The sequence below is a fragment of the Schistocerca cancellata genome, chromosome 4 (genome assembly GCF_023864275.1).
Source record: "Schistocerca cancellata isolate TAMUIC-IGC-003103 chromosome 4, iqSchCanc2.1, whole genome shotgun sequence".
Lineage (NCBI taxonomy): Eukaryota > Metazoa > Arthropoda > Insecta > Orthoptera > Acrididae > Schistocerca > Schistocerca cancellata.
In genome coordinates this window covers 804,166,428-804,190,897 of record NC_064629.1, presented here as the reverse complement: position 1 = coordinate 804,190,897, position 24,470 = coordinate 804,166,428, and the positions used below count along the sequence as shown (strand labels likewise).

Below are 24,470 nucleotides of genomic sequence, written 5' to 3'. Positions count from 1 at the left end.
TACACCATTGCAGGCGCTCCTGTCTGTGATGCAGCGTCAAGGGTAACCGCAGCCATGGTCTCCGAACTGATAGTCCATGCTGCTGCAAACGTCGTCGAACTGTTCGTGCAGATGGTTGTTGTCTTGCAAACGTCCCCATCTGTTGACTCAGGGATCAAGACGTGGCTGTACTATCTGTTACAGCCATGCGGATAAAATGCCTATCACCTCGACTGCTAGTTATACGAGGCCGTTGGGATCCAGCATGGCGTTCCGTATTACCCTCCTGAACCCACCGATTTCATATTCTGCTAACAGTCATTGGATCTCGACCAACGCGAGCAACAATGTCGCGATACGATAAACCGAAATCGCGATAGGCTACAATCCGACCTTTTCAAAGTCGGAAACATGATGGTGCGCATTTCTCCTCCTTACACGAGCCATCACAACAACGTTTCACCAGGCAGCGCCGGTCAACTGCTGTTTGTGTATGAGAAATCGGTTGGAAACATTCCTGATGACAGCGCGTTGTAGGTGTCGCCACCGGCGCTAACCTTGTGTGAATACTCTGAAAAGCTAATCATTTGCATATCACAGCATCTTCGTCCTGTCGGTTAAATTTCGCGTGTGTAGCACGTGATCTTCGTTGTGTAGCAATTTTAATGTCCAGTCGTGTATAATTATGGTGACACAAAGAAAATCAGTATATCAAAATATAGATATTCATAGAATGCATAGACATGCTTTATGACGATAGGACTACAGGTCACCCGTGACCTCGAAGGAGTCATCCAAGAATTTTCCTGAAGCGATATAGGAAAGCCACGGAAATCTAAATCAGTATGATTGGACAGAGCGCGCTTCATCTTCCCGAATATTAACAGCAGGACTGTCCCATTCAGTTCGTACCTGTTGTACAAGTCATTTGATTTATTCAAAATTTATTATATAAAACGTAGTTTTGTTCTTCAGTGAAATCCATACCGACATTTCCATGGTCGTTTTCAAGAGATACCAGATATTCACGAGCTTCTTGAAACTCTCCTTCCTCCACACCGACGTACTAATGTACAATAGCTTACTTGGCATACATGAAATCAAAGGTATGGTCAAGGCGACCCTCGGCCTCTGCAGTTGTAGTTGTGTTTATCATCAGGCAAACAATACGCTCAATCTTTGGCAGATCACCTCCAGGTATCACAATAGGTTGATAGTTTATTCCGACCTACGAGGGGTGTTCAATATGTAATGCAATACATACCAGGGTGATTTTATTCAAGATTCCAATACACCATATTACTCTCCACTTTTTTGGCTACAAAATTTTATTTCTCAACGTAATCTTTTTCAGAGCTACGGCCTTACGCTATCTTACTGAAGGCCTGTATGCGTGCATGGTTCAAATAGCTCTGAGCACTATGGGAGGTCTTTGCGTATGATCTATCGATCACCTCGAATGAGAGTGTCCGCACGCTCCAAAATTGGAGGGGTCGCAGCTGTGTGCGGCCGGCGGACACGTGGGAGATCGGACATGTTTGTGCGTCCTTGTTGCAATGATGACAGACACCTCACTCAACGACTCACCGTGCTTTTGCTCACTGCCAGGTCTCCGTAGAAATGTCGCAAGCATCCATGAATAGCTGCAATGCTCTTGTTTTGCGCCAAAACGAACTCAATGATAGTTCTCTTCTTGGAAAGCTGATTCGTCACAGATGTCACTTTGAAGGTTACGTGTAACGCCGCTACCCATCAGAACTTCTTGATACTATAGGGGCTGAAGCGGGAATATTCCACGATGTACCACAACAAATTCTTCCTTTTTTTCCCAAAATTTGGCGAGTAAAAAAGTGTTACATCACTTACCGAACGCCTCTCGTATAATAAGGAGGGATATTTTACTAAATATTCTCAGTATTTCCATTCTGTTCCATAAAATAGATCAATAGTTAAATCTTTAGTGGTAATATAACAGTCACTCAGACCTTGAAAACAGTGGGACACGAATCGACAAATCGAATGGTTCGCCTTGTCATAATAATTCACAAAGTAGGATTCACATCCTTCAACACAACGTCTCATCTACATCTACATCTACGTGATTACTTTGCTATTCACAATAAAGTGCCTGGCAGTGGGTTCAATGTACCACCTTCATGCTGTCTCTCTACCGTTCCACTCTCGAACGGCATGCGGGAAAAACGAGCACTTAAATTTTTCTCTTATTTTATCGTGATAATCATTTCTACCTATGTAGGTGGGTGGCAACAGAATGTTTTCGCAATCGGAGGAGAAAACTGGTGATTGAAATTTCATGAGAAGATCCCGTCGCAACGAAAAACGCCTTTGTTTTAATGATTGCCCCTCCAATTCACGTATCATGCCTGTGACACTATCTCCCCTATTTCGCGATAATACAAAACGAGCTGCCCTTCTTTGTACTTTTTCGATGTCATCCGTCAGTCCCACCTGATGCGGATCCCACACCGCACAGCAGTACTCCAGAATAGGGCGGAGAAGCGTAGTGTATACAGTCTCTTTGGTAGACCTGTTGCACCTTGTAAGCGTTCTGCCAATGAATCGCAGTCTTTGGTTTCCTCTAACCACAATATTATCTATATGATCGTTCCAGTTTAAGTTATTTGTAATTGTAATCCCTAAGTATTTAGCTTAATTTACAGCCCTCAGATTTCTGAGACTTACCGCGTAATCGAAATTTAGCTGATTTCTTTTAGTACTCATGTGAATAACTTCGCACTGTTCTTTATTTCCCTGTACAACATATAACATGCCATGTACTTCCCATGCCCCAGATAACCTTACACCATTTGGTTGGCAGGTTCGAAGCAGGCGTTCGTTATTTCACAGAGAGTTCCTCATGGTAAGATTTTTCTGCCGGGATGACAGGGGCATACGGAACAAGTGGGAATTGTATACGAGGATTCGAGTTGGTCTGGAGTTCTGCTGGTCCACAATAAGAGCTCCAAAAAAGCGAAAATATGCAGTGATTGAGGATACACTCTGTCCAGTCGGCCTGTTAAGATTGTTGTTAGCTGGGCATTTAACGTCCGTGGCAAAATGGCTCTGAGCACTATGGGACTTAACATCTATGGTCATCAGTCCCCTAGAACTACTTAAACCTAACAAACCTAAGGACATCACACAACACCCAGTCATCACGAGGCAGAGAAAATCCCTGACCTCCCCGGGAATCGAACCCGGGAACCCGGGCGCGGGAAGCGAGAACGCTACCGCACGACCACGAGCTGCGGACAGTTACAGAGGCAAATGTCATACATAGACTCACTGCCACGTATGAAAATACACTCCTGGAAATGGAAAAAAGAACACATTGACGCCGGTGTGTCAGACCCACCATACTTGCTCCGGACACTGCGAGAGGGCTGTACAAGCAATGATCACACGCACGGCACAGCGGACACACCAGGAACCGCGGTGTTGGCCGTCGAATGGCGCTAGCTGCGCAGCATTTGTGCACCGCCGCCGTCAGTGTCAGCCAGTTTGCCGTGGCATACGGAGCTCCATCGCAGTCTTTAACACTGGTAGCATGCCGCGACAGCGTGGACGTGAACCGTATGTGCAGTTGACGGACTTTGAGCGAGGGCGTATAGTGGGCATTCGGGAGGCCGGGTGGACGTACCGCCGAATTGCTCAACACGTGCAGGTGAGCGCCACAATCAGGACTGCATACGACCGAGGCACACAAGGCCAACACCCGGCATCATGGTGTGGGGAGCGATCTCCTACACTGGCCGTACACCACTGGTGATCGTCGAGGGGACACTGAATAGTGCACGGTACATCCAAACCGTCATCGAACCCATCGTTCTACCATTCCTAGACCGGCAAGGGAACTTGCTGTTCCAACAGGACAATGCACGTCCGCATGTATCCCGTGCCACCCAACGTGCTCTAGAAGGTGTAAGTCAACTACCCTGGCCAGCAAGATCTCCGGATCTGTCCCCCATTGAGCATGTTTGGGACTGGATGAAGCGTCGTCTCACGCGGTCTGCACGTCCAGCACGAACGCTGGTCCAACTGAGGCGCCAGGTGGAAATGGCATGGCAAGCCGTTCCACAGGACTACATCCAGCATCTCTACGATCGTCTCCATGGGAGAATAGCAGCCTGCATTGCTGCGAAAGGTGGATATACACTGTACTAGTGCCGACATTGTGCATGCTCTGTTGCCTGTGTCTATGTGCCTGTGGTTGTGTCAGTGTGATCATGTGATGTATCGGACCCCAGGAATGTGTCAATAAAGTTTCCCCTTCCTGGGACAATGAATTCACGGTGTTCTTATTTCAATTTCCAGGAGTGTACATTCGAACTGCCCCAGCGTGGTGTGAGTTGTTAGGGTGGGGTTCTATTGCTTCACAACTGCTGTTGATACTCGAAAACAAGTTATGCTTTAATCGTAGAAACCTGCACACAAAGAGTTCCTTCAAATCTCAAAGGGAAGATTCAGTGTTTTACAAAATCTTCTCTCCTGAGGAGTTGGGTAAATAGCAAATTCCAGTCATCTGTTTTTGCCATAATCCACTGATAGTCGTTCCATTCACACTGAAGTAAAGCCTGAACCAGTACCATGCTTGTAACCAACTTCTCTGGGTGGAACAGCTGCCTGTAGGTGCCTGTACACATTTCATCCACAACGGACAAACATACACATTCTAAAAAAAATTAAGTTTCCCACTGAAATATTTTTCATTGCATACACCGCAGATTAAACATTGCGTATATTACCGTACTTGCCAATAACTATCGGTTCCAAGTCCGCAAATACGACCGGTTGTACATGCTTCCTAGAACCACTCACGCTGAAAAACTTATTTAAGCCGTTACCGCCGCCTACAAAGATGTTGCCTGATGGCACCTGCCCATCGGGTTGGATGCCATGCTCAAGACAATATGCTTTCCAATGATCACTGGTAACAGTTATTTGCATAAAATATCTAGGATTACGGGCACAGAGCTCTATGAAGTAGGACGACCACTTAAAATTAGTCGTGGTAAGGCAGATGGCAGGCAGATTCATTGGAAGAACCCTCAGGAAATATAGTCCATCAAGAAAGGTGGTCGCTTACAAAGCACTCGTTCGACCAATACTTGAATATTGCTCGTCAGTTTTGGATCCACACCCGATAGATTTGATAGAGGAAATTGCACTGAGGTGACAAAGAAACTGGTATATATTCAAATACAGAGATACATGAACATGCAGAATATGGCGCTGCGGTCGGCAACGCCTATGTAACATAAGTGTCTGGCGCAGTTGTTAGATCGGTTACTGCAGTAGCAGGTTATCAAAGATTAAATGAGTTTGAACGTGATGTTGTAATCGGAGCACAAGCGACGGGACACAGCGTCTCCGAGGTAGCCATGAAGTGGGGATAGCCGCGCGGGATTTCCCGAGCGGTCTCAGGCGCTTCAGTCATGGACTGTGCGGCTGGTCCCAGCGGAGGTTCGAGTCCTCCCTCGGGCATGGGTGTGTGTTTTTGTCCTTAGGATAATTTAGGTTAAGTAGTGTGTAAGCTTAGGGACTGATGACCTTAGCAGTTAAGTCCCATATGAAACTTCCTGGCAGAGAAGGGACTCTGCAGCGGAGAAGTGCAATTCTTCCGAAAATTGCTGCAGATTTCGATGCTGGGCCATCAACAAGTGTCAGTGTGGAAACCATTCAACGAAACATCATCGATATGGGATTTCGGAGCCTAAGGCCCGCTCGTGTAGCCTTGATGACTGCCCGACACATAGCTTTACGCCTCGCCTGGGCCCGTCAACGCAGCCATTGGACTATTGATGACTGGAAACATGTTGCCTGGTCGAGCGGGTGGACGCGTACGAGTATGGAGACAACCTCATGAATCCATGGAACCTGCCGGCCGGAGTGGCCGTGCGGTTCTAGGCGCTACATTCTGGAACCGAGCGACCGCTACGGTCGCAGGTTCGAATCCTGCCTGGGGCATGGATGCGCGTGATGTCCTTAGGTTAGTTAGGTTTAATTAGTTCTAAGTTCTAGGCGATTGATGACCTCAGAAGTTAAATCGCATAGTGCTCAGAGCCATTTTTTGAACCATGGAACCTGCATGTCTGCAGGGGCTGTACAAGCTGGTGGAGGCTCTGTAATGGTGTGGGTCGTGAGCACTTGGAGTGATATGAGACCCCTGATACTTCTGGATACGATTCTGACCGGTGACACGTACGTTAGCAACCTGTCTGATCATCTGCATCCATTCATGTTCATTGTCATTCCGACGGACTTAGGCAATTCCAACAGGACAATGCGACACCCCACACGTCCAGAATTGCTACAGCGTGGCTCCAGAAATACTCTTCTGGGGTTAAACATATTTGCTGGTCACCAAACTCCCCAGACATGAACATTGATGAGCATATCTCGGATGGCTTGCAACGTGCTGTTCAGAAGAGATTTCCACCCCCTCGTACTCTTATGGATTTATGGAAAGCACTACTACAGATATTAGTCGAGTCCATTCCACGTCGTATTGCGGCACTTCTGTGTGCTCGCTGGGGCTCTACACGATATTAGGCAGGTGTACCAGTTTTTTGGCTCTTCAGTGTCATTCTTAAGTCCCGTAGTGGGTGATGCATACTGTAGTAATTGAGTCCCAGGTTGAAGTAAATAACACTTAATTCACGGCACAATTTCACAATTAAGATTACATCTAATGACAACAGAAACTTCGTTCGTGATTGCTTGAGCATATCAGAAACGAAGTTCCATGGAGGAATACGAATTCCGAGGTAAGCCTCAACCCGAGTGACTGTAGGAGCGGCGTCCGTGGGGCCACACCGTACGGAGTACCCTGTATAGTGCGGAGACGGCGCGGTGTAAAGCGGGGCGTCTGGGCCGCTCTCGCCGAGTTCCGATCGATGAGCTACGACTGAGGCCAGCTCCGGGCCCGGAACTGAGTGAGCAGTTGATTGCTGCTGCTCCAGGATGTGCTTACCCTGGAGTATCCAGCAGGCGGAAGTATGTCCGCGATCACGTGACGTGCGAACGGCATTCGTTTCACCGATAGCAGCGCCGTCGATTCCTGATGCGCGCTCTACTCGGAAGCGTGCCTGTCGCCCTCTGGTGGCGCCTGTATCAGTGTATCAACAGACTGTTTGTATATACAGGGTGTTTCAAAAATGACCGGTATATTTGAAACGGCAATAAAAACTAAACGAGCAGCGATAGAAATACACCGTTTGTTGCAATATGCTTGGGACAACAGTACATTTTCAGGCGGACAAACTTTCGAAATTACAGTAGTTACAATTTTCAACAACAGATGGCGCTGCGGTCTGGGAAACTCTATAGTACGATATTTTCCACATATCCACCATGTGTAGCAATAATATGGCGTAGTCTCTGAATGAAATTACCCGAAACCTTTGACAACGTGTCTGGCGGAATGGCTTCACATGCAGATGAGATATACTGCTTCAGCTGTTCAATTGTTTCTGGATTCTGGCGGTACACCTGGTCTTTCAAGTGTCCCCACAGAAAGAAGTCACAGGGGTTCATGTCTGGCGAATAGGGAGGCCAATCCTGTATGTTTCGGATAGTCCAAAGCAATCACACGATCATCGAAATATTCGAGCAGGAACTTAAAGACGTCGGCCGTGCGATGTGGCCGGGCACCATCTTGCATAAACCACGAGGTGTTCGCAGTGTCGTCTAAGGCAGTTTGTACCGCCACAAATTCACGAAGAATGTCCAGATAGCGTGATGCAGTAATCGTTTCGGATCTGAAAAATGGGCCAATGATTCCTTTGGAAGAAATGGCGGCCCAGCCCAGTACTTTTTGAGGATGCAGGGACGATGGGACTGCAACATGGGGCTTTTCGGTTCCCTATATGCGCCAGTTCTGTTTATTGACGAAGCCGTCCAGGTAAAAATAAGCTTCGTCAGTAAACCAAATGCTGCCCACATGCATATCGCCGTCATCAATCCTGTGCACTATATCGTTAGCGAATGTCTCTCGTGCAGCAATGGTAGCGGCGCTGAGGGGTTGCCGCTTTTGAATTTTGTATGGATAGAGGTGTAAACTCTGGCGCATGAGACGATGCGTGGACGTTGGCGTCATTTGGACCGCCCTACCTTTCCAGCACGTTCATCCGTCACGTTCCCAGTCCGTTGAAATTTTTCAAACAGATCCTTTATTGTATCGCTTTTCGGTCCTTTGGTTACATTAAACCTCCGTTGAAAACTTCGTCTTGTTGCAACAACACTGTGTTCTAGGCGGTGGAATTCCAACACCAGAAAAATCCTCTGTTCTAAGGAATAAACCATGTTGTCTACAGCACACTTGCACGTTGTGAACAGCACACGCTTACAGCAGAAAGACGACGTACAGAATGGCGCACCCACAGACTGCGTTGTCTTCTATATCTTTCACATCACTTGCAGCGCCATCTGTTGTTGAAAATTGTAACTACTGTAATTTCGAAAGTTTGTCCGCCTGAAAATGTACTGTTGTCCCAAGCATATTGCAACAAACGGTGTATTTGTATCGCTGCTCGTTTAGTTTTTATTGCCGTTTCAAATATACCGGTCATTTTTGAAACACCCTGTAGTATTTTGCCCATAAAATGCGACGCTTGTGTGGTACGAGGGCTGTCCAGAAAGTAAGTTACGATCGGTCGCGAAATGGAAACGATTATGAAAATCCGTTAAAGCTTTGCGAAGATGTGTTGGACAGTGTCTCTAGTATGACTCTAGGTAGAATTATGTCGCTCTTTTCATTCCTGAGCTCTTAGTGAGCGCGTAAAGATGTTATAGAAAATAGTGTCTCCCGCCAAGTACGAGGGCCTGGTGAGGATTTTCCCCTGAAGCTATGCAACCAACATTACATAACTGTCGTGCGGTTTCTTCTTCAAGACAATTCTCAGCCTCATTCTGCAGGGGCAATGAAGATGTTCCTGCATCGTTTCAATTGGAAATGTTTGGTTACCCACAATACAGCCCGTAATTGTCTCCCACTGAGTTTTATCTCTGCTCAAACGAACCGCTGGCTATGAAGACAACATTTTGGCACAGACAACGAGCTTTTACAACGCTACGACGAATGTCTGAGTAGAGGAGTAGCTGAAAGGTGTAGCTAACTGTTACAAATGAAACATTTCTGATTTTCACTGTGATTTTCATTTCGCGATCAATCGTAACTTACTTTCTGGACAGCCCTCGTATTAGTGAATAGGCTCCAGAGGAGATACGCCTGCGGGCTGTGAGTAAGCAACACGCCTGGCGAAGACGTTGTGTTGGAAGCGTAAAATAGACAAAAAAAAAAAAAAGACTGACGCACCATGTAGGAATTACGAGGGTCATCCAGAAAGTAAGTTCCGATTGGTCGTGAAATGGAAACCGCAGTGAAAACCAGAAACGTTTTATTTTTGCAACAGTTAGGTACACCTTCCACCTACATCTCTACATAGTCGCCGCTCCAACTTCGAGTGTTATTGTAGTGTTGTATCAACTTTCCAATATCCTCAGCATAGAAAGCAGCCGCCTGTGCTTTCGGCCAGTTATCTGCACTGGTCTGCAGCTCGTTGTCAGTGGAAAAATTTTGTCTTCATAGCCATCACGATAGAAGGTTGTATACATGGAAGAACCCGGGAGATACTAAAAGGTATCAGATAGATTATATAATGGTAAGACAGAGATTTAGGAACCAGGTTTTAAATTGTAAGACATTTCCAGGGGCAGATGTGGACTCTGACCACAATCTATTGGTTATGACCTGTAGATTAAAACTGAAGAAACTGCAAAAAAGTGGGAATTTAAGGAGATGGGACCTGGATAAACTGAAAGAACCAGAGGTTGTACAGAGTTTCAGGGAGAGCATAAGGGAACAATTGACAGGCATGGGGGAAAGAAATACAGTAGAAGAAGAATGGGTAGCTTTGAGGGATGAAGTAGTGAAGGCAGCAGAGGATCAAGTAGGCAAAAAGACGAGGGCTAGTAGAAATCCTTGGGTAACAGAAGAAATATTGAATTTAATTGATGAAAGGACAAAATATAAAAATGCAGTAAATGAAGCAGGCAAAAAGGAATACAAACGTCTCAAAAATGAGATCGACAGGAAGTGCAAAATGGTTAAGCAGGGATGGCTAGAGGACAAATGTAAGGATGTAGAGGCTTATCTCACTAGAGGTAAGATAGATACTGCCTACAGGAAAATTAAAGAGGCCTTTGGAGATAAGAGAACCACTTGCATGAACATCAAGAGCTCAGATGGAAACCCAGTTCTAACCAAAGAAGGGAAGGCAGAAAGGTGGAAGGAGTATATAGAGGGTCTATACAAGGGTGATGTACTTGAGGACAATATTATGGAAATGGAAGAGGATGTAGATGAAGATGAAATGGGAGATACGATACTGCGTGAAGAGTTTGACAGAGCACTGAAAGACCTGAGTCGAAACAAGGCGCCGGGAGTAGACAACATTCCATTAGAACTACTGACGGCCTTGGGAGAGCCAATCCTGACAAAACTCTACCATCTGGTGAGCAAGATGTATGAAACAGGCGAGGTACCCTCAGACTTCAGGAAGAATATAATAATTCCAGTCCCAAAGAAAGCGGGTGTTGACAGATGTGAAAATTACCGAACAATCAGTTTAATAAGCCACAGCTGCAAAATACTAACACGAATTCTTTACAGACGAATGGAAAATCTAGTAGAAGCCGACCTCGGGGAAGATCAGTTTGGATTCCGTAGAAAAATGGGAACACGTGAGGCAATACTGACCTTACGACTTATCTTAGAAGAAAGATTAAGGAAAGGCAAACCTACGTTTCTAGCATTTGTAGACTTGGAGAAGGCTTTTGACAATGTTGACTAGAATACTCTCTTTCAAATTCTAAAGGTGGCAGGGATAAAATACAGGGAGCGAAAGGCTATTTACAATTTGTACAGAAACCAGATGGCAGTTATAAGAGTCGAGGGACATGAAAGAGAAGCAGTGGTTGGGAAGGGAGTAAGACAGGGTTGTAGCCTCTCCCCGATGTTATTCAATCTGTATATTGAGCAAGCAGTAAAGGAAACAAAAGAAAAATTTGGAGTAGGTATTAAAATCCATGGAGAAGAAATAAAAACTTTGAGGTTCGCCGATGACATTGTAATTCTGTCAGAGACAGCAAAGGACTTGGAAGAGCAGTTGAACAGAATGGATGGTGTCTTGAAAGGAGGATATAAGATGAACATCAACAAAAGCAAAACGAGGATAATGGAATGTAGTCGAATAAAGTCGGGTGATGCTGAGGGAATTAGATTAGGAAATGAGACACTTAAAGTAGTAAAGGAGTTTTGCTATTTGGGGAGCAAAATAACGGATGATGGTCGAAGTAGAGAGGATATAAAATGTAGACTGGCAATGGCAAGGAAAGCATTTCTGAAGAAGAGAAATTTGTTAACATCGAGTATAGATTTAAGTGTCAGGAAGTCATTTCTGAAAGTATTTGTATGGAGTGTAGCCATGTATGGAAGTGAAACATGGACGGTAAATAGTTTGGACAAGAAGAGAATAGAAGCTTTCGAAATGTGGTGCTACAGAAGAATGCTGAAGATTAGATGGGTAGATCACATAACTAATGAGGAAGTATTGAATAGGATTGGGGAGAAGAGAAGTTTGTGGCACAACTTGACCAGAAGAAGGGATCGGTTGGTAGGACATGTTCTGAGGCATCAAGGGATCACCAATTTAGTATTGGAGGGCAGCGTGGAGGGTAAAAATCGTAGGGGGAGACCAAGAGATGAATACACTAAGCAGATTCAGAAGGATGTAGGTTGCAGTAGGTACTGGGAGATGAAGAAACTTGCACAGGATAGAGTAGCATGGAGAGCTGCATCAAACCAGTCTCAGGACTGAAGACCACAACAACAAAAACAGCCAGCGGTTCTTGTGAGCAGAGGTGAGACTCAGGGGGAGCTAATTACGGACTGTTTGTGGGTGATCAAACACTTCTCATAGGAAACGCTGCAGGAGCGTCTTCACTCTCCCTGCAGTGTGCGGCAGAGAATTGGCATGAAGAATGAACTGCTCGACAGTTGTGTTATGTGGGCTGCATGACACAGGCGAAATCTGTAAACAGGCCCTCATACTTGGCGGAAGACGCTATTCCCTATGCATCTTTACGTGCACACTGTTCACTCAAAACTGAAAAGAGCGACGCGACACGATCGACGGGCGTACTAGAGACACTGCCCAACACATCTGTGCAAAGCTTTGCCGGATTTCCCCAGTGGTTTCCATTTCGGGACCGATCGGCACTTTGTTTCTGGACAACCCTTGTACCTTAATAGGACGGAAATCGGAAGTTGTGATCTACATGTACAGAAAAATGTATGATTACAACTTCACAAAAATTGTTTGATTTATTAGTGAAAAAGAGCTTCACAAATTGAGCAAGTCAGAAACGCGTTGGTGCACCTCTGGACCCTGTGCAGGCAGTAATTCGGCCTAGCATTGACTGAAGTGTTCTTGGATGTCCTCCTGAAGGATATCGTGACAAATTATATCCAACTGGAGCGTTATACTGTCAAAATCAAGAGTTGATTGGAGGGCCCCGCCCATAGTGCTCCGGAAGTTCGCAATTGGAGAGGTATCTGGTTCAAATGGCTCTAAGCACTATGGGACTTAATATCTGAGGTCACCAGTCGCCTAGACTTAGAACTAATTAAACCTAACTAACCTAAGGACATCACACACATCCATGCCAAAGACAGGATTCGAACCTGCGACTATAGCAGCAGCGCGGTTCCGGACTAAAGCGCCTGGAACCACTCCGTTGAAACGTCCCCTTAGAACAATTTATACATGACTGTGCTTAAACTGACACACAATATTTTTAGCGCAACGCAATCTGACTATCAAAGATCCCTGCAAAAGAATGGCCCTGAGTAACATTAAACTATACCTTTCAGAAATCACTTACCTCACAAAAATCTTCGTTACTCGAACTACTGCAATACAGCGAGTGCCACTACTGCCAGCTAAATAAAAGATTCAAACTACGGAAGGCACTAACTACTGAAAGGGATAGTTAGCAAATGAAAGAGCTTAATAGAGAACAAACAATGTATTTACCTTAATAGTCATAATATATATAGCAGTTCATGACAAATTACAAAACTCCGCCATCTCTCTCCCTACATCCACCACTGCTGGCGGCTCACCTCCAACTGCGCAACGCTACGCGCTGTTCACATCCAGCTGCCGCTGCCCAACACTACAATGGCAGACAACAATGCAAACTAGCCACAGGCTGCACACAGCACAGCCAGTGATTTTCATACAGAGCGCTACGTGGCGTTACCAATAAGAAAACCTAAACAGCCTACTTACATAGTTAAGAAAACCTAAACAGCCTACTTACATAGCCAACTGCGCAACGCTACGCGCTGTTCACATCCAGCTGCCGCTGCCCAACACTACAATGGCAGACAACAATGCAAACTAGCCACAGGCTGCACACAGCACAGCCAGTGATTTTCATACAGAGCGCTACGTGGCGTTACCAATAAGAAAACCTAAACAGCCTACTTACATAGTTAAGAAAACACGGTCACAGCGGCCAGCTAAGAGGTATCTGGCGACCTTGCTAGCCAAGGTAGGATTTGGCAAGCACAAAGACAAGCAGTAGAAAAACTCGCCAAGTGTGGGTGGGCATTATCTTTCTGAAATGTAACCTCATGAAGGGCAACAAATAGGGGTGTAGAATATCGTCGACATATCGGGACGGGAAGCATTAGCTGGCGCACATCAAGAGCCCGTTTCGCCTGGTGACAGTGTCGAGAAGAAGGCGCGCCAACATCCAGCTTCTGCAACAGCGACGGCCGACAATGAGTGACTGTCGCCACCGCCTCGATCGACGACTTCAAACCTTCAATCAACCAGCAAGGAAGACTGGAAGCACGTAAAGTTTTAGAACTGTATGGCAAACCTCAGCTTTTAAAATTGTTCCATTTGCCTCTTTAAATTACAGCAACGTAGCATGAACCTTTGTTGCTCATTGTCCCAATTGCATTACCATGCAGGGTCCCTTCCTTTTCCGGATTGAACCCTAGTGCCATTGAAATTCAAATGCCAGCATTAAAGTAATATCATTCCATTTCACTGCTTTAATTTCAAAGTTCAGTTTAAGTATTCATAGCTGGCTACAATATTTAGATTGCACAAGCACAAATTAAGAGTGCGAGTTTTGTTACCGTACTTTAGCTTACCTGTGGCTGCAGCTCAGCTTGGTACGTACTAAATTTTACTATTGTTAATTGTTCAGAATCATTTAATTCAAGTTCAAAGTTAAATCTCTTATTTCTAAATTGCGTAGATTCAAGTAGCTTTTGAAATGTTTGTTGATGTAGCCCAAGACTAACCTTATTTTATTGAATTTCGTAATGCTTCAGAAACAAAGTTCACTATTAATTTCAGTCACTAAATTAACTTTCAACACTCCGGTTTTATTAATTCTTTTGCTAAATTAAGTCAGGGTGTAGCGAAATTTATTACTTCTGACGAACATTCAGTTTTCACACAACACGTGTCAACTTTCAGTTGCAACGCTAATAGTGCTAAATATAGGTGCATTAATCTTTCATTTTCAGTTATTATAGTAGTTGTCGATGGGGCTGGTGACCGTAATTTTCCCCAAATCTCAAATATCTAATCAACGCCAGTTAATTGTTAACGTAACGACCGCACATTTACTTTCTTTATTAGCTTTACCCCTTTTCAAAATTAATTTCCACCAGTTTCATTTGCATTTTTCCTTTCATTAAGATGTAACCCTTTCCTACCTCTTTACCGACAAATTAACTTCGGTGACGATTGGTTTTCCCAAATTTCCATTAGGTGCACGCGGTTTAATTTTTCACTGTCAGTAAGGTCGATAAGTGAGGGGGAGGTTACAGTATCTGGCGACCTTGCTAGCCAAGGTAGGATTTGGCAAGCACAAGACAAGCACTAGAAACACTCGCCAAGTGTGGGTGGGCACTATCTTTCTGAAATGTAACCTCATGAAGGGCAACAAATAGGGGTGTACAATATCGTCGACATATCGATATGCTGGATGGGCCCCGCAGATGACAACCGAAGGGATCCTACTATGAAAAGAAATGGCAACCCAGACCATACTCCTGGTACTTTTTCTGTACTACAGAAACAGAGAAGATCCAAAGAAAAGCAGCACATTTCGTTGCAGGTTTATTTAGTAGGCGCTTCAGTGACAGACGATTCAACAAATCCGTTTTTCATCACGATATGGTCTACTGTTGGAATTCCGAGAATGTACGTTCCTGGAAGAGTCAACCAACATATAGCTTCCATATACGTCTAGCTCGCGAAAAGGACCATGACGATAAAATTAGAGAGATTCAACCCCACACAGAGACGTACCAGCAATCGTTCTCCCGTTAACCATACGGATCTGGTTCAAATGGCTCTGAGTACTACGGGACTTAACATCAGGTCATCAGTCCCCTAGAACTTAGGACTACTTAAACCTAACTAACCTAAGGACATCACACACATCCATGCCCGAGGCAGGATTCGAACCTGCGACCGTAGCAGCAGCGCGGTTCCGGACTGAAGCGCCTAGAACAGCTCGGCCACCGCGGCCGGCCCATACGGATCTGGAACGGGAAAAGGGAGGAAGTGACAGTGCTGCACATATTACCCTCCGCCATACACAGAAAGGTGCTTGGTGAGTAAGAACTCTTTTTAAAAGACTGCACACCGAGATCCGTCTGCAGATCTCTGAAGACTTGCAGTGAGAATACATCATTGCAGTGTGATGCTACTATTCATGACAGCTAGCCAGCGATAGTATCTTATGGGCTAACATCTAGCAATTGAACCACATTGTATAAAGGACATTTCATACACTACTGGCCATTAAAATTGCTACACCAAGAAGAAATGCAAATGATAAACGGGTATTCATTGGACAAATATATTATACTAGAACTGACATGTGATTACATATTCACCCAATTTGGTTGCATAGATCCTGAGAAATCAGTACCCAGAACAACCACCTCTGGCCGTAATAACGGCCTTGATACGCCTGGGCATTGAGTCAAACAGAGCTTGGATGGCGTGTACAGGTACAACTGCCCATGCAGCTTCGACACGATACCACAGTTCATCAAGAGTAGTGACTGGTGTATTGTGACGAGCCAGTTGCTCGGCCACCATTGACCAGACGTTTTCAATTGGTGAGAGATCTGGAGAATGTGCTGGCTAGGGCAGCAGTCGAACATTTTCTGTATCCAACCGCGCGGGATTAACCGATCGGTCTGGAGCGCTGCAGTCATGGACTGTGCGGCTGGTCCCGGCGGAGGTTCGAGTCCTCCCTCGGGCATGGGTGTGTGTGTTTGTCCTTAGGGTAATTTAGGTTAAGTAGTGTGTAAGCTTAGGGACTGATGACCTTAGCAGCTAAGTCCCATAACATTTCACACACATTTGAACATTTTTATGTACCCAGAAAGGCCCGCACAGGACCTTCAATATGTATTCGTGCATTATCCTCCTGAAATGTAGGGTTTCGCAGGGATCGAATGAAGGGTAGAGCCACGGGTCGTAACACATCTGAAGTGTAACGTCCACTGTCAATGCGAACAAGAGGTGACCGAGACGCATAACCAATGGCACCCCATACATCACGCCGGGTGCTACGCCAGTATGGCGATGATGAATATACGCTTCCAACGTGCGTTCACCGCGATGTCGCCAAACACGGATTCGACCATCATGATGCTCTAAACAGAACCTGGATTCATCCGAAAAAATGACGTCTTGCCATTCGTGCACCCAGGTTCGTAGTTGAGTATACCATCGCAGGCGCTCCTGTCTGTGATGCAGCGTCAAGGGTAACCGCAGCCATGGTCTCAGAGGTGATAATCCATGCTGCTGAAAACGTCGTCGAACTGTTCGTGCAGATGATTGTTGTCTTGCAAACGCCCTCTTCTGTTGACTCAGGGATCGAGACGTGGCTGCACGATCCGTTACAGCCATGCGTATAAGATGCCTGTCATCTCGACTGCTAGTGATACGAGTCCATTGGGATCCAGCACGGCGTTCCTTATTACCCTCCTGATCCCACCGATTCCATGTTCTGCTAACAGTCGTTGGATTTCGACCAACGCGAGCAGCAATGTCGCGATACGATAAACCGCAATCACGATAGGCTACAATCCGACCTTTTCAATGTCGGAAACGTGATGGTACGCATTTCTCCTCCTTACACGATGCATCACAACAACGTTTCACTAGGCAACGCCGGTCAACTGCTGTTTGTGTATGAGAAATCGGTTGGAAACTGTCCTCATATCAGCACGTTGTAGGTGTCGCCGCCGGCGGCAACCTTGTGTGAATGCTCTGAAAAGCTAATCATTTGCTTATCACAGCATCTTCTTCCTGTCGGTTAAATTTCGCGTGTGTAGCACGTCATCTTCGTGGTGCAGCAATTTTAATGGCCAGTAGTGTAAATTGATCTATCGCAGCACCACTGAAGGTCTCGCAGCATTACCAAAGTTATGTATTTCTCATGTTTCAACTTGTGCATACTGTAAATAATGTGATAATCATTTATTCATTTCATAGGTATCTGATGAGTGAAGCTACCTCATAAACTATGGACACAACAGACTGACGTGTAGTGTAGCCTGATGGTCACGTTTCCACAATGTTTACCACGTTTTTGCCATTTGTTACGCTATTTTCTTCAATAACATTGTGAGATTGTCCGCACTTTGTATCTGTACAGCGAGTCGACTAATGTGTGCAAACTTAGCTTACCGCTTAGTGCGCAAATGGACAAAACATGTTAACTGCCTTCTCAAGCCCCGGGTGTTACACAGACATTCTATATAAATATGAACATGACCCTGTAAGTCAGCTAATATCATGTGCGGATCGTAACAAAAATAATTAGAAATGCTGCTGTCACATAACTAGAATAAATCAATCATTAAGAGTGAAATTTTGAGGTCTATTCTAGAAATACAAAATAGCTATTAACTTTTTTATTCTACATATAATTTATCAATTGTGCTTTCAGGGGTCAAGTGATACACAACAATCATGTTCAATTACTTTTGACACTCAGTAACAAAATATTTAACTCTTGAACATATTGAATTAACACTTATTTCTACGTATGAAAAAATTATTATGGCAGGAAAGAATGATTAAAATCTTCCTTAGCTCATTTACATCTATGATGTCGTAGCTGGTCAACGCACTGAGTTGGTGGACAATATATTTCCTTTTTGAACCAATGAAAAAACTCTCATGTATTCAATGTGGAGGTAGGTTAGTATCCTAGCTGTTGATATTCAATGGTCAAAGCGTACGCAAGTTGAAGTGAGCAAAATCTCGACTCAACATTTACTGTGGCCTAATGCGGCATCTGCAACGGCGTTGTCTCCATGCTGGATCTGAAACGTTAATTCCCTACACTTCGCAGAAAGCAAAGCTCTCAACGCCCTCGCTATTTTCCAGATACTTGTGCAGTCTGCCGGCAGACGAGAGAGATATCTAAAAATTTTAGTTCTCAAAATGCTTTTATATGATGGGGATCTCTCCACCGTGTCGCTGCGTCGCGCAGTATGGCTTCAGCCAATCGCCATCTCGATAGAGGTGAATTTTATTTTTCTTGCCAGGTTGCAGCCTAGCCCTATTAAAGCCGTACAGCCACTTACCCATGGTCCTGGCCGTATTTACGTTAAAAGGAATAATGTATTGTTCTGGCATTATCCCTTTCTGCGCTGAAGCTCGCCGTTCTCTTGTTAAGTGGGGGTTTCCGATGCCATTACCCACCTCCTCGGTTCATCTCCAAAATGCGTTTCACTTTAACTTGTTTATTCATGCCCCTGTCCAAATATTGGTAGATATTGTTTTGTTAGTTTTCGGTACATGAGATTACTGCAGTTGCCTTCTGTTGATATAATTATTTTCCAAATATCTGATACTATATCGTACTGTCATTATGGATCAAGCTCATGTAAGGTCCGTAAAATCCGGACGCCTTACAACATGAAGTGAACATATAAATTCTTGAAATCTATATTGGATAACAGACGAGTCTTGACGTATTTTGCTGTATATTTTGTGTGTATACTATGCACAAACCACGAAAAATAGGACAGGGATGCTTTACATAACATTTACCGAATATTGGTTTCTGTGGTGCGTGCACTGTTATCTGTAGAAATGTGTACTGTCAGTTCTTGGAGTCTGGTTACAAGAAACGCATAGCATAGTGGTAGTGGGGTACTGGCGTTTCCAAGACACTTGCCATACACTAATTATGTTACCACCCCTCACCCACACCCAATCCAGTATGATCATCTGTCCTAGGAGGTGGAAAATTCAAGTTCCGAGTTCTGTTATGTTTTATTAAATTCATCTGTTTTCCACTAACATCAGAATTTGGGATGGTCGGGCAGTCTTGATCTCTCTATCTCTATTTCTCTCTCTGCAGATACACGTGTGTGTCAGGCAGATCATCCCTAATACTGAAATTCTTGGAAAACGGTTGACATTTAAGAAAATTAAACATGATGGGGTTCAAACCCACAACCTTTCAGCACTTGGGACCAATGGCCGCCTTGGATTGGGGGTGGAGGGGAGGGGTGGAAGTGTAATTATAGTGTCTGAAGCATCTTGGAAATGGTGGTAGCCCACTATTTGCACAGGTAGTGGTAAAAGCTAGTACTCCAAAACATGAGGAGATATCTCAGTTGCTAACAAAATGGCTCTGAGCACTACAGGACTTAACATCTGAGGTCATCAGTCCCCTAGAACTTAGAACTACTTAAACCTAACTAACCTAAGGACATCACACACATCCATGCCCGAGGCAGGATTCGAACCTGCGACCGTAGCGGTCGCGCGGTTCCAGATTGAAGCGCCTAGAACCGCTCGGCCACACCGGCCGGCAGTTGCTAACAAGAAACCCTTAAGGTATTCGGAGGAGGTATCTTTGTGTGGAATACTGGTTACACGAGATAAAATGGGATCCATGGTGCGTTTGCCATTCCCTGACAGGTGTACAGTACAGGAACCTATTGTTCGAGCATGTGTGCATACGTCTGTTTGCCTAAAGTATTCCACAGGGGACTTGAACCTCCAGGAAAATGCTGCACCACTCCATGCCGCCACCCCGTGCACTCAGACCATGAAAAATGCGAGATGGGATCTTTATATAACTTTTATCAAACATTTATTTCACTGGTGTTGGGACTGTTATCTAAGAAACATGTAGCGTTAATTGAATTTGACTAAAAATAATACACGGAAGGAAATTTAATTTTAAATCTTCATAAGACATGGCTGCCTACAGTTTGTGAAATACTCGTTTCGTACTTGTAAATCTGAGATTATATAGGTAGTTTTACAATCGATGTGCAGAGAAGTGAAAATCGCAGTATCTCGAAGCTTATTTGACGTGAAAGTCATAGACTGCATAAGCACCTTAAGAAACTACTACAGGTAGTGTATGAATAAATTCAAATGAAAAAGAAAACTTATGTTGAAATTGAGGTTAGGTCCTAACATAAGGTATGAATTTGGCTTCGCAAAGAGTGACTTGGAGAATCAGAGTCTCCTAAATTGTAGTCGTGGCATAGAACTTAAACAAAGGGAATGTGTGTAAGAACAAAAATCTTAAATTGATATGCTGTCATTCACCTGAAGGTTCGTTAGGTATGTACAGTGTTCTTAAAAGCAATCCAAAAAGTTAATTAACTCATGTTTTTCTGCTAATGTGATATTTACAGTTCTGACAGTTCGTCAGTGTTTGTAAAGTTATTGTATTATGTAGAAATATATTTGAAGTACTTTGGCGCCCCACAGATTCGGCAGCGTTTAAGGGACAAGCATTTTGGTGAAATCTTACATGACAATGAGAAGACAAGCAGTTTGATTAATGTTACATGAAGATGAGAAGACGGCCTATCTGAGTTTTAAAAATGTTTATTTCTATTTCTTAGGAAACAAACTAACACAAAATTACAAGGGGAACTTCTGTCATGGAAAGATAGAATACACTTCCTTCATGCACACTTCGACTTGTTCCCTGAAAATGACGTGGCAGTTTCTGAGGTACACGGCGAATGACTTCATCAGGATATTGCTGTCCTGGAAAAAAAGTATGCAGGGAAGTTGACTCCCACTATTTCGGCACACTTAATTTTACCAGGGAATGTGTTGCAGTTTGAATACCAACTCGTCATTTTCAGTATATAACCTGTTTCGAGAGTGACATGCAAATACACCACTTGACGAAAAGGCGAAGCACCAAGATGAGGACTTCGAATCTAAATGAAACCTCACGGGCTGAGAGGATTTGTGGTGTTATTTAAATGATTTCAAAATCGAGTCAGATTCACCAAGAACTTGCAATCTGAGTCCACTTATCAGTATGACGGGGGACTTAGTCTGGCACAGGAGCATGCGCGGATTCGGATGGGAAGAAGGTCATCAAGTCATATTTTTTCCTGAGGCAAGGTGACTCATAACTGTTGTATCTGGTCCTCGATACCTGATATTGGCTCTGTGACGGATCTGACGTCCGATCTGGTCCAACACACGTTCTACTGGAGACAGTTCTGAGTATCCTGTTGGCCACGGGAGTACCTCAACATGACGCAGACAGTTAATAGATAAACATGTCATGTGTGAACGAGGATTATTCTGCTGAAAAATGGCACCACGATACTGTCGCATGAGAGGTGACGTATGAAGACACATGATGTCTGTGACGCACCGTTGGCAGTTCAGAGTTCCCTCAGTCATTACCGGCCGTGACCTTAAGTCAAAACACATGGCTTCAGCAAAGCCGCCATGACTAGTACTACTATGTCTCTCCAACACATAAGTGTCCGCCCACATACAGTGGGGAAATATCAAAACGCTGTACATCAAAAACATTGAAAGAATGGCACCTCTCCCCACGCGGCCGCCATACCCGCCAACGATGGTCATTCGCGGTATGTAGAACCTCGAGTCATCGCTGAACACAATTTGTTGCCATTCGTCAGCGGTCCATGCTTCCCGGCCACAGCGCCATTACGAAATGGTTCAAATGGCTCCAATCACTATGGGGCTTAACATCTGAGGTCATCAGTCCCCTAGACTTAGAACTAATTAAACCTAACTAACCTAAGGACATCACACACATCCATGCCCGAGGCAGGATTCGAACCTGCGACCGTAGCAGTCGCGCGGTTCCGGACTGATGCGCATAGAACCGCTCGGCCACAGAGGCCGACTCATTTAAATACACGCAATGGTGTGTACGTGTACGAAGTTGCACTGGCATCTGACCATGTTTGCTGTTTGCTTCATGTTTTTGTTAGGCAGTTTTCACGTATGAGGCCCCACGTTCTCAGCTTTATTTCCACCACTATCTCCTCTCCTACCTCCTAACCATCACAGACGTTCTTCTGCTGATGTTACAGGACTACCAGATCTAGAAGAAAGGATGTTGCGGAGACATAGCTTACAGCCTAGAGTTATACTGAAGTGCCAGAGAAATTGGAACACCGCCCTAACATCGTGCAGGGCCACCACGAGCACGAAGAAGTGCTACAACACGACGTGGCATAGACACGACTAACGTCTGAAGTAGTGCTGGAGGAAACTGACACCATGAATGCGTCAGGGCTGTCCATAAATCCGTAAGAGTACGAGGGCGTGGAGATCTCTTCTGAACACCACGTTGCCAGGCATCCCAGATATGCTCAATAATGTCCATGTCTGGGGAGATTGGTGGCAAACAAGAGTGCTCCTGGAGCCACTCTGTAAGCAAATCTGTGCGTGTAGGGTGTCACATTATCCTGCTGGAATTGCCCAGGTCGGTCGGAATGCAGAATAGACATGAATGGATGCAGGTGATCAGACAGGATGCTTACGTTCATGTCACCAGTCAGAAACGTATCTAGACGTATCAGGGGTCCCATATCACTCCAACTGCACACTCCTGACACCATTACAGAGCCTTCACCGGTTTCAACAGTCCTTTGCTGACATGAGGTTGTCTCCATACCCGTACACGTCCATCCGCTCGATAAAATTTGAAATGAGACTCGTCCGACCAGGCAACACGTTTCCAGTTATCAACAGTCCAATGTCGGTGTTGACGGGCCCAGGCAAGGGGTAAAGCTTTGTGTCGTGCAGTAATCAAGGGTACACGAGTGGGCTTTCGGCTCCGAAAGCCCATATCGATCTGTTTCGTTGAATGGTTCGCACGCAGACATTGTTGATGGCCCAGCATTGAAATCTGCAGCAGTTTGCGGAAGGGTTGTACTTCTGGCACGCTGAACGATTCTCTTCAGTCGTCGTTGGTACCGTTCTTGTAGGATCTTTTTTCTGCCATAGCGATGTTGGTGATCTGATGTTTTATCGGATTCCTGGTATTCACGGTACATTCGTGAAACTGTCATACGGGAAAGTCCCCACTTCACCGCTGTCTCGGAGATGCTGTGTCTCATCGATCGTGCGCCGACTATAACACGACGTCCAAACTCACTTAAATCTTGGTAACTTGCCGTTGTACCAGCAGTAACCGATCTAACAACTTTGCCAGACACTTGTTGTCTTATAAAGAAGTTGCCGACCGCAGCGCCGTATTCTGCCTGTTTCCGTATCTCTGTATTTGAATACGAATGCCTACACCAGTTTCTTTGGTCCTTTAGTATGTTTCCAGAATGAATTTTCACCTTTCAGCGGCGTGTGCGTTGATTTGAAACTTCCTAGCAGACCTAAACGGTGTGCCAGGCCGGTAGCGAACTCGGAATCTTTGTCTTTCGCAGGCAAATGCTCTACCGACTGAAGTATTCAGGCACGATTTGAAGGTTTCTCTCACAGGATTGCTTCCGCCAATACCTCTCCTACCTTCCACGCATGGTTATGTTATACAGTGCTTTTGCTGAGGTACATGATATGTGAATCAATAAACTGTCTTTACGTAGAAGTGAAAAAAAATTAACTTCAGATGTAGGATTAGACGATGCACAGAAAAACAGCTAGACAGGATTAGACTACGAGAGTAAATTGGTGAAATGATATGAGATATCAAGGCAGAGCATTTACGGAATGTACGTAATATACGGGAAATAGTACGGAGGATTCTCAGTCCCGAGGCACTGACCAATGAGGAAGCATGCTGCAGCCTTCCCAGCGAGCTCACTTGGGTAGCCGAGACGACAGAAGGACTGCCAGATATGGGGAAGTAGTGGCGCCCTGAACTCATATCGTGCCGGCCTCGCCTTCCATTCTCGGGCTTCCCGTCTCAATTTAGCTTTCCCCCAGCTTCCCTTAATAACCCTTGGGCAGTGTTCCTTCCAGATACACGCGACGGGTGCATCTCAGAAGCACGTGGACAAAACTTAGGCCGTCTCTCATTGCTTCCCTGCCGACTAGATTTCAGCAGTATGACTAAGTCACTAGCATTCA

At 45.0% G+C, this 24,470-nt stretch overlaps 1 pseudogene; it reads right to left on the bottom strand.

Moving 5' to 3' along the window:
* Nucleotides 1-1,060: 1,060 nt before the first annotated feature.
* Nucleotides 1,061-23,920, bottom strand: LOC126184439 (tubulin alpha-8 chain-like; annotated as a pseudogene).
* Between the last annotated feature and the right edge of the window lie 550 nt (nucleotides 23,921-24,470).